The following is a 13023-nucleotide window of genomic DNA, read 5'->3' on the forward strand; positions in this document are numbered from 1 at the left end:
ATATTATATCAATTAGTGAAAAATGATATTACCTTTAAATTTAGTTGAAATTCATTCTACAGACTCCAAACTTCTAAACTTTCTCTATGAATTTTTTTCTCCCTAACTACTAAACTTTCATCTATAACTTTTTCTCCCTAAATACATGAACAAAGCAAACCTTTTATCTATCATCGTCAAATTTTACTATATGTTTCATAATATTTGTATAAATACTTGTATATTTTGATTTTTATTCGTTCTATGAACTTTTTATCCCTAACTTCTAAACTTTTTCTACTAACTTTCCTCCCTCCCCCCCTAAATACCCGAAACAAAGCAAAAATTTTATCTGTCAAATCGTAGTATATGTTTTGTAATATTCGTATAAATACTTGTATATTTTGATTTTTGTTCTTTTTATGTTTATATTTGTAATAGAATTTTTAAAATTTTTAATAGCAAGCTTCTACAAACAGCGAATTGCTGTTCGCAACAACGTAACAATTTGCGGTTGCAAACAGTAGTATCTTATTGCTTTTCGCAACCCTAAATTGCTATTGAAAAATAAAAATAGATCTTTTACTTGATGCCTAATAGTATATCCGGTATGAATCTATCTACAAATCTAATAACAGCCAATGACCCTAACGGGAACTAAAAAATATTTGTGTAAATTTTTGTTGAAATGAATGGTTCATATTATTTTGGTTTTAGTATTGTTTTAAGAATAATTTTTCCTATTTTACCCTCTATTATATCATCATTTATTTTTCCTAAATATCATTGTATTCCGTCAGTGTAAACTTTAGTAACGGAATATTCCGTTAACTATTTATTATTCTTAACTTACTCATTTATTTTCATAATGAAGGTCTTAGGTTCGAACCCCACCCCAATCAAAATTGACATAATTATTAAACATATACTATAAATATGTTAGAGTGTATTAAAAAAATATAATATAAAATTTAAGATGAATTTTGGTTAATTAATTTGAATCACGCATTAGGCATTGTTGAAATAGTACACCTAATTTATAGTATATATTCAATAACACAAATGAGAAATTATCCCTATTATCATTGTCTTTTTGGAAAGGAGGATTTGGTTTTGTTTTTCAAGGTGCACTGCGTCAAGCCGTCAATGCACTAAAATTGCAGTAAAGCACACTAGGGGACTAGATCAAATCAAGAATTCATATAAATGAATTATGTGCATGAGAAAGAATACGAAATAAACAAGCTCTAGTCAACTATCGACGCTCGTCCTTGAGTAATGTCATAGAAAGGTGTTTTAGATTACTAAAAGCGAGGTTTCCAATTCTTAAATACATTCATGGTTACCCATTTTGAAGACAATTCCATATCCCCTTGCTTATTGAACAATTTTACACGGGTGCATGATGTAATGGATCAATTATTTAGCGACTATGAGAGGGAATGAATATAACATGGAAATACCTAGTAGTGGTGGGAGTAGTGGTGCAAATGAACCTAAAGAGTTAGGTCGATATGTCTTAGAAAGTCAGCAATATGTTATGCATGAGGTTTGAGGAAGACATTGCAAATGTTATAAGGTGGATTGTAATCAATGAGATTTTGCATATTTTATTTGTAATAGTTGTAATTTATTTAGTAATATGCTTTTATTAATTTTTGCACATTTAGTATTACGGTATTAAATTTAATTTTATCTAAAAATAGAATTTGAAAAATGAAATTAGAAATTGAAGAAGTGAAAAATTAGAGAAATGAAGAATGAGAATTAAAAATTAGAGACACGAAATACTGAAAAAATCAAGTAACCAAACTAATAGAGTAGACTGAGAATCTGCTGCTCGAGCTACAAAATGAGCTAACATATTCGCTAATCGACCAATAAATGTAACGTACATAGATTCAAAGTGTCTAAAGAGGAAACACAGCGCCTCATCACACAACCAGCATAAGAGTAATCCCGAGACAAGTCATTCAAAAGAAGTAGTTGACAAACCAAGAAACAGCCGACTCAAACCTACCTTTTGCCAACCTTTCCTTCGCCAGGGATAGAGCTTCTTTAACCGCCATAGCTTCCGTCAAATTTGGACTGTCCATGCAATGCAACGAATCCTCTGATCACCACCATGCTTGAATCCTCTGATCTGTACTAGGCCTTGACATCATCGCAAGAGTTTGGGGGGCACAATATAATCATGCAAGGAAGGATGAGGTACCAAGCATTCCACTTACTGGAACATCAAAATCCATGCAATGTAACACCACTCTTCAAATAGAGACAAAGCCATATATTGTCTGAACATTTCCAAAGTTCCAATAACTATTACTCCAGATCAGACAACGTAACATTACGAGATTTTCATATTGCCCAAAGGACGGCCACATACTGCATTTTACGGTGCACATCAGTTAAACACAAGACGTGTTCCAGCCATTCGGCAAAATTAGTGGAATTACTGTGAAACCCATAGACGTCCATAAACCAGTGTAGAAATGAATTATATTTGCTTCTTTATATTAAGCAAATGTGAAGGGGTGATGGCATAGTTAGCTAGCGCGTAGGTCTCATAGCTTAGCTTCTAAGTTATCTTGAGGTCAAGAGTTCGAGCCTTAGCTCAGTTGGTAGAGCTGAGGACTGTAGTTGGTATTTGATCGTTGCAGGAAATCCGGCAGGTCGGAATTTTGTCCCTTTGTGCTTTTTAAACCTTTTCGCGGTGTACCCTAACAAATATATGAAAGCCCAACATCCACCCGAGGAGCATTTTCGTATATTCTTATCACAACTGATTGAACGATCACACCCTCTGATCTTAGGAGTTAGGATAATGTGTGCTGTGCTGTGGAAAAATCCTAGGTTGATGGCAACCCATCCATCTAAGTTAGAGTAAATAATAGCATTCAAAATTAGTGTTTGATGATGAATCATAAGGATGGACTTAGCTTAGTGCGGCCGGGTCGCATGGAGATGTGGCTTCAATTCAGAGTGATGATGGCTGCTACTTACCTTAGCTAGGATTGAGGAGCATGCTGAAATTGCTGAAGAGTTTATGAACGAATGATGATGCAGATATAGACTGGCCTATGAAGAATGATGATAGAATGCAGATATAGACCGGCCTATGAACCTCGTGCATGCACCTTCAAAACAAGAAAACACTACTGCGAGTGCATGTAAGAAGGCAGTAAGGCCCGGCACTTTCTATAGCTTCCGGCCATCTGGACTCCAAATAGGCCAAAATTAAGGGGGATGAACATGCTCTTCCAAAATATTTTCCATATATATATATATATATATATGTGTGTGTGTGAGGGAGGGTCTACCTTGGATTGTGGATCCTGATCCAAAAATAATATCTAGATTTTGTACATGCAACTGAAACATTCTGTACATGTAGTTAATCGTTTATGTAATTGTAAACAAATTAAAAGCAAATTGATCGATTAATTGAAGGCACATGACATGATACTTATGTTAGATATAAGTAATCTAATGATACAAAATATTCTACGAGAAACCTAACCTCGTAGTATCAGAAGCGGAATTAGCGTTGATCTCCAACCACATTTGATGTATGATGCCTCTTGGACGGTATACCATTAGCCATTTTTTCCCATACTAGACTCAGAACCACAGATGGTGTATATGTGTCTACTAAGCAATATGAGTACCGTAACTGTATGTGCTATATAATGAATATCCTGTACCCCATCAATCCATGATTATATTAGGCACAAAGTCTAGTTGAATAACAACCTTTAGTAATTCAGTCCAAGCAAACTACTTAGTAAGCCTAGTCAACATGCACTTAATTATGACCCTAATATATAATATATAATATATAATATATATTATTAGGAAAAAATCTTACATTCTCCCACTTGGTGCAAATACTAGCACAACCCTCATCAAAGAACAAAACACACGAATCATATTCACATGTCCTCTATTTAACATAGTAGTATTCGTCTGTAAGGACAGCCCAGGTGGTAAGAGTGTTCTACCTAAAACCAAGAGGTTGGAGGTTTGATCCTTGGCTGGTCAGCTATGGGCTGGTTTACCACATTTTAATTCTCCAACTTAGGTCCTTCATGAACAAACCCAATGTTTATTCTCAGTACCTTTGTATGATCTTCTCAGTAGAGATCTCTTAATGTTAGCATAATGCTAACTATAACTTCTTTATAATTAATTTAACTTAAACAGAGATCTCTTAATGTTAGCATAATGCTAACTATATTCCATGACTTCTTTATAATTAATTTAACCTAAACACTACCTCTAACGACTAAGAACAATAAAAAAACTCCAAGTCCATAAATTTGAAATCTTAAACATACTCTATAACTTTCCAAATAATCTCAAGGTCCACTTTAAAATGAACTGAACATCATCAGTCTTACTTATATGTCTCGTAAAATTGTTTTGAGCCTTACTAACCCAAACAATAGTTATAATTCTTAATGGCTAAAATAATAATTAAATTCTTAAATCCGTAATGTCTCAAAAACAAGTCAAGATAATGATTATAACACTCACTTGCTCAAATTAGACCTATGATTCCTAATGTGGCGACTTCTAAACTTTGACGTCCAATTAAGTCACCCACCCGTTGAAAGGCTAAGTTTCCATTTACCAGACTGTCAATCTATTGTGTTTGAAGATGATGATCAGATAGAAGATGTTCTAAATTGGCCGACAGTAAATCAAAGCATGTTCACCACATGGTTTGATGCTAACAAGAAATATGAGTCTGCTAAGGAGTTGCCTTATACTAACATGCCGAACAAATTTGTCTGGAAGAAAGATATTAGAGAATGGCATCCTAGGAAGATGGGATTTTCCATTGGACGAATATTTTACGTACTTCCAGGAAGTGGTGAAATTTATTACTTGACATGTCTCTTGAATGTAGTCCGCAGTCCTACCAATTTTGAAGACATCAAGTAATTTAATGGTGTGATATACCCAACTTTTAGAGATGCATGCTATGCAAGAGGATTGTTAGATGATGATAGAGAATACATTGACGCAATAAATGAAGCAAGTCATTGGTCTACTGCCCAAGCAATGAGGAAATTGTTTGTTATATTACTAACCTCAAACTTGGTGAATTGGCCGGAGAACGTGTGGAATCAGGTGTGGCATCACCTATCAGAGGATGTACAATTTAACAGACGAATACATTTGCAAGAAATGGGTAATTCTTTAATTTTTTGTAAACTCATCTTTAATATTTGAATTATAATATTAATTCAAACTTTTAAAATCAACAATGCTCTAATTTTCAATTTTCCAAATGCAGATTTGTGTTTATCTGATGATGAGAAGAAAAATTTGGGATTGATTGAAATAGAGTGTTTGTTACAGTCGTACAACAAGCTTTTGAAAGATTACCCCCAAATGCCAATTCCAAACTATGATAATGCATGACACATGGATAACCGTTTGTTGTTTGATGAGCTAGCGTATGACTGCCAAGCTTTACGATAGGACAACGACGCGAGAAGATGGAAAGACAATTAAATGATGAACAAACAGTTGTATACCATACAATTCTAAGTGATCTACAACAACACAACGATGGTTCATTCTTTGTTTATGGATATGGAGGTACAGGAAAAACATTTGTTTGGAAAGCATTATCTGCAAAAATATGGTCCGAGTGAGATATTGTCCTAAATGTAGCATCCAGCGGTATTGCGTCATTGCAATTACCAGGAGGTCGGACTGCACATTCAAGGTTCACAATACCAATTGCAGTTAACGAGGACTCCACATGCAACATTAGCCAAGGCCAAACTAATAATTTTGGATGAAGCACTAATGATGCACAAACACTACTTCGAGTCACTGAACAGAACCATGCGTGATCTAATGCAATTCAGCGATCCTCATAGCGGTGAAAACAAATTCAGCGGAAAGACTGTGGTCTTAGGTGGTGATTTCAGACAAATATTGTCAGTGGTGCCGAAAGGTTCAAGACAAGATATTGTTTCTGCTGCAATCAACTCTTCCTACTTGTGGCAATCATGTAAGGTGCTTCGATTAACAAAGAATCTATGTCTTAATACTAGGGAACCAGGTGTTGATATGTAAAATATTCACCAATTTGCATCATGGTTAGCTACTATAGGAGATGGAACATTAGGAGGACCTAACGATGATTATGTGAAGGTCGAAATTCCTTCCGAAATGTTGTTTCCATCTGCTGGTGACCACATTGCCGCAATTGTTGATAGTATATTTCCAATGTTCAAGGAGGGAGGTTGCCAATAACAATACATGGAAAGTCGTGCTATTTTGGCTCCAACACTAGATGTGGTCATTGTAGTAAATGAATATATGAGTGATTTGCATGTTGCTGAGAGCAAGACCTATCTAAGTTGCGACACTGTTTGTAAGTCTGATTCAACAAATGGTATCCTATATGATATGCACACTCCAAAATTCCTAAATGGGTTGAAAGCTTCTAGCATACCTAACCATCATTTGACTTTAAAGATTGGATCTCCGGTAATGTTGTTGAGAAATATAGATCACTATGCAATGGTACAAGACTTATCATTACTAGGTTATCTGATCATGTTGTAGAAGCAAAGATTGTCACTGGATGCCAGCCAAGTAGTCTTGATACCAAGGATGCCAATGACCCCCACTGATACATGATTGCCATTTAAATTCCAAAGAAGACAATTTCCTCTAATGTTGTCATACGCAATGACTATCAACAAAAGTCAGGGGCAAACTTTAACACATGTAGGGTTACTATTAAGGAAACAAATCTTTGTTCATGGTCAATTATATGTATGTGGTTGCTTCAAGGGCTAGAAACCCTAAAGGGTTAACAATTTTAATACCCAATCAAGGTGGAGAGAGTAGTAATTATAGTACCAATGTTGTGTACCATGAAGTTTATAATAATTTGTAAATTGATAATCTTAAATAATAATTTCCTTTAATAAAGTTTTTGTATCATTTGCTGCATTACAACAAATTCAAATAAATTCTATTACATAATAGCTTTACTTCCATCCATGCATTGCACGGGTATAATACAAGTGATTCGTAATGGCCCAAGTGAGCTATAGCACGGATGAAAAATGATTTAGTAATGAAATAGATCCAAACTTAATATTATTACCAACAATAAATACCATTAACAAAATATGGAAGTTAATAATAATTAAAACTTAATAACCATGTTATAAATCTAAAATGAGCTATAATTATTATTAATATATATATATATATATATATATATATATATATATATATATATATATATATATATCAATCAATAATGGCAAGATCCATACTTTAATGACCCCAGATAGATTCCAAATAGCTTGTTCAGAATAGGTTTTAAAGTCCCAAGAGAAATATAAGACTAAAATATGCTCAAAATTAAATGAGAAACCAAACAAGCTGCCTTAATAGGCCATAATGCCCTAAATTGGCCTAAAGATCCAAAATTGAATGATATACTATGAGAAGATGTCAGCTCAACAAGTGGATATGTGTCCACTATGTGTGGGGCTACTATATCGTGAAAATCGACTAAAGAGTCGTGTATAGCTAGATCGACTATGGAAGCAGATTTCATAGCCCTTGATCTAGATAGCCAAGAGGCTGAGTGAATAAGAAATTTATTGTCAGACGTGCCATTGTGGGGTGTCCAACACCTTCTGTGCCTATACATTGTGATTCCTAAACTGCCATTTGTGTTGTAAAAAATAGTGTCTACAATGGGAAACGAAGACACATAAGTGTCAGACATGAGTCTGTAAGGCAGTTAATTAAACGGGGTTATCACAATGGAGTTTGTGAAATCTGAGAGGAATATTGCAGATCCTCTGACATAAGGCTTAACTCGAAAAGCCATCCTTAGAAACATCAAGGGAGATGGGTTTAAAATGAAAAAGGTACGAAATTCATGATGGATACCAATTTGGTGGTCAAACGAAGTCATGGAAAAACTTACACCAAAGTTATGGTAATAAATAACCATAACTTACTCTGTAGCCTTCTGTGGGTGGTCTATGCTAAGATACACTTAACGTGGATTTATGAATAAGTCAATGAATTTGACTTTTCAGAACCTTCAAATATTAGAGTTGACGTGAACACTTGAGTTCAAAATTTTAACTGAATTGAGAGTTCAAGAGTCACCTCACTCTTAGGGAAGAAAATTACTCAGTAGTGTCATGTGTTAGTTCAAGCCGCATGCACTAACATTGAAATCAGCTCTTGTGTTTCACTCAAACTTTCTTTCGTTACTACCTTCTTTAGTGTGGGGGATTGATGGGAGAATAGTAAAAGAAGAAAGTTTTTTGTTTTTTTTTTTGTTTTTTGTTTTTTGTTTTTTTTTTATTGTCCCATATTGATTGTATAACTCATCTTTTCATCCATTATAAGGCTTAACACTTTCCAAGGGGTTTGAAGAGTTATGGAGAGGAAATAAATGGGAACCGCACGAGCGCCTCCATCGTCGTGCGCTCCGCTTGGTTCAATTCACAAGCGTGCGAGATCTGGTGAAATTTTTAGCCTTCATAATATTTTTTCCCCTATTTTTGTGGATCATTGACCACCTTGTCTGCAGTTCTCCACCCACAAAGCTTTACGCGTGTTCATGTTCTCTTCTCTTTTGCAATTCTCACGTCCATTTACTATGGCTGGTATAGGGAGGGTTGTTTTATTTCTTACTATATATACATCCCTTCCCTCATTCAGAATACACATTGCATACTACAGTTCTTCCCCTTCATTACACGTCCAAAGTTTGAGCATAAACTATTTCTGTTTTGTGATTTCGCGTTTGTCTGTCGAAAACATACGATACCATGGTCGTATAATACTTTTAAGGTAGTGTTACGTTAAACATGTCATAGAATATTTCTTCTTTTCCTCTTGCACAAAAACATCCTACATTAATAGTACATTTGTATGACATTGTTGATCTTCTACCAGTTTGTACGTGACCTTTTTATAACACTTCCTCCACCATAGGTAGATTGTCCTCTTCTGTTAACCATAGACCTGCGACACAAAGCCAAAATTTTGACTTATTATTATTATTATTATTATTATTATTATATTATTATTATTATTATTATTATTATTATTATTATTATTATTATTATATAAATGTATATGCACTGGAACATGTGTGGTAGCTTGGGCATCGACATCAAAACAAAAGATGTACTGTGGTCGAAATGGCTCAGTGGTGACCCAAAATTTCATGGTCATTTGTTTACATGACATAATGTTTGCTTATGTACATGCAAAATGGGGGGGAAATGCAAATGGTTCCCAAATATTTTGAGATGTAATTACAAAATTCGAATATGGTTCCTATGCCTCAACATGGTATGATATTAGTCTAGCTAGAGTAAATAAGTTTTTTGAAAACTACGAATAAGTTATTACTTATGTGAAAAATACATGTTATTACTATGTTATCCAAATATTTTTGGGTTTTTGGCACCTTATCGTGGAAAGAAATATCACTTAAATGAATTATGTGCATGAGGACGAATACAAAATAAGCAAGCTCTAGTCAACTATACCCACAGTCATCTTTGGGTAATGTCATAGAAAAGTGTTTTTAGATTACTAAAAGCGAGGTTTCCAATTCTCAAATACATTCATGGTTACCCATTTCGAAGACAAGTCTATATAGATCACACTTGCTTATTGTGCAATGCCCAATTTTACACGGATGCATGATGCAATGGATCAATTATTTAGTGACTATGAGAGAGAAGACATGAAACTACCTAGTAGCAGTGAGAGTAGTAGTGCAAATCAACCTATAGAGTTAGATATGTCTTTGCAAGTTGCAACATGTTATGCATAAGGTTCATGAACACATTGCAAATGGGATTGAATCAATGAGTTTCCACATATTTTATTTTATAATCAAATTATTTACTAAAATGATTGAAATAATTGTAACTTATTTAGGATATCTTTTTTATTAATTTTGTTACTTTTTGCACATCTAGTATTAGTGTATTAAATTTATTTTTATTAAAAATAGAATTTGAAAATTTAAGTTATGAATTTAATTATGTTTAGTTTCTATTTGTTTCTTGATATCAAACAGATGTGAAGGGGGTGGTGGTGTAGTTGGCTAGCGTGTAGGTCTCATAACATCTGAGTAATCCTGAGGCCGAGAATTTAAGCCCCTCTCCCCCCATTACTTTTATGTCCTGCCCAGAAAGAAGGTCTAAATGTCGTCAAATAAACAAAATATGTAAGATTTACCGTCGTCCGACCTTAGCTCAGTTGGTAGAGTGGAGGACTGTAGTTGGCGTTTGACTATAGCAGTAAATCCGGCAGGTCGGAAGTTTTCCCTTATGTGTTTTTCAAACCGTTTTTGTTGTACCCTAACAAATATATGAAAGTCCAACATCCAACTGAACAGCATTTCCGTATATTCTTATCACAACTGATTGAACGATCACACACTCTTAGGATAATGTGTGCTGTGCCGTGGAAAACTATAAAAGAGTAGCCATAAGGGAAGTGAATCATCCAATGTTGCTGTGGCATAGACATGCACATAGAGTGATGGCTGCAACTTACCTTAGGATTGACGACACGAGCAGACCTGATTGAACAATTGACGATGATGCCATATATAGACTGGCCTGGGCCCTGGGGAACCTCATGCATGCACCTTCAAAACAAGAAAACACCACCTAAACTGCGAGTGCATGTAAGAAGGCAGTAAGGCCCGGCACTTTCTTTTGCTTCCGGCCATCTGGACTCCAACTTGAATATTGAATAGGTCAAAATTAAGGGGGATGAGCATGCCCTTCCAAAAATTTTGCCATGTATATACAATGATTATATATGTAAATGTGTTCAACTATATGTATTGGGCCTCTCAACCTTTTCTAACAAAATATTAATATATCTACTAAATATCTACAAATACCAATAAAGTTAGGTCACTAACAGGAACTCAATTTTTTTGGTATAATTGTTTGTTAGAATGAATGATTCGTATTATTTTGACTAGTTTTACACGCGAATGCATGAGTTAATGCCCAACAATGTTTATATTTAAATAAATATTTGAAAGTATATAAATGCAAGATTATATAGGAGAAATTTATATATAGGTAGTTGAATGCCGAATTTGTTTATTCAAATATGTAACTCAAAATATATGAATCCAAGAAAATATAGGAAATTAATTATAATTATTGACAATAAAATAAATGTATATTTGCAACTTTGTAAAAGCAATAGTCTAAATACTTGATCTAAAAATGATAGTCTAAATAAATACTAGTACATTTTGGTTTGAATTATTTATAAGTATTCTTAATTCTCTTTTGAGTAACATTGTCATTTTCTTCATCTTCACTATTTGTCATCTTCAATTCCTTTTTGTTGGTAGTGTGTTATTTACAATTGGGTTACTGTTATTAGCATAGATGACAACGTCATGTAATGTGATTATGATGTAGGAAGCTATAGATTTTCCTTGTGTATATGACTGGATCTTAGTTGTACTATTAACTCTTGATCTTATAAACATCTGTTGATATTTTGCAGTGGTAGTTTGTTCCCCTACATGTCTCATGTGGAAATATTGAATACAATATTAATATTTATTATATTTGTATATGTTCATGAGTAGTATCTCTTGTTCTATTTTCATAACTAGTTTACTTGATAGTAACATCAATAACTTTGATCTGCCGATTGTTCGAATATTGATGTTATAGAAAATAAAGACAATACAACTAATGAAATTATATTTCTTTTTAAATTTTTTGATAATGAATAATTTTTATAGTAGAAAATAAAGACAATATAACTAATGAACTTATATCTCTTTTTTTAATTTTTTAATAATTAATTTTTATTGTAGAAAATAAAGACAATACAACTAATGAAATTATATATCTTTTTTAATTTTTTGATAATGAATATTATTTTTTGAATAAAGGCATTGTAAACATCAAATTCTAAATTAAAGAAATGCATATGTATTTTTTTTTGTTGTAGATACTAATTTATTTAATTTAATAAGAGTAATAGATTGAGTGGAGTACTTACTTTTCAATAATATACTATAACATATTCGTGTTAAAAGTTAAACGGAATATTCCGTTACTAAAGTTTATATTAACGAAATGTTGGGTTATTAGGGTTTAGAAGGAAAATCATAAAATGCAAAGATTTAAAATATAATTTCATTAGTTATGAATTATGATATCTTTATTTTCTACAATGCAAATATTCTTTACCTTCAAATTTATTAATTAATTATATTCATTACATTGTCCATTGTCTTCTTTCTATACTATCTTATAATTAAATATCAAAGTTATAATACAAATTAAAATATGTTGTATATATATTTATTTACCAAGTATTTTATTAATACCATATAAAGAAAATAAAAAATAGTTTGAAGTCAATCATATTAACTACTTGAGGAGAATTTGTTGACTAACAGGGTAATCAAATAATCCAAGAAATTGAAGCCGGAAACTACCCCGTAATATCTCTGGATTACATAACAGTTGTTCACTTTAAAGGTAAATCATATTTCTATATTAAGATGGTTTAAAATGTATTATTTTTTCTACCCACTAGTACATAATCAGTCATTTGCGTTCAGAGTAGTTAGGGACAATCTGCGTCCGGAGTTACCCGGACGCATATGCCACCTGCAACAAGGAAACAAGTGTTACTACACTAGATAAATAATTGAAAATTTCCTTCTACTCTTGTGTTATGCTCTAGTAGAGGCAGATCATAATCTGAAAAATAGTTGCAGAGAAACATAAGCTTAAGGCTCTTTTATAATAACACTGTAATTAATCTTCACACAGGTTTTCGATTAGTATATAAGTTATATGAAAATCAAAGATGTGATGTTTTTGGTTTAGTATATAAGTTATACTCATTATAAGAACTGAATTTAATGTTCTAATTGTTAATATTTTAGGTTAACATGCAATAAACTATAAGACAGTATTAACCACTGTATTTTTAAGAACATGCAATATCATCTTG

This window comes from Ipomoea triloba, chromosome 10 (genome assembly GCF_003576645.1).
Source record: "Ipomoea triloba cultivar NCNSP0323 chromosome 10, ASM357664v1".
NCBI lineage: Eukaryota > Viridiplantae > Streptophyta > Magnoliopsida > Solanales > Convolvulaceae > Ipomoea > Ipomoea triloba.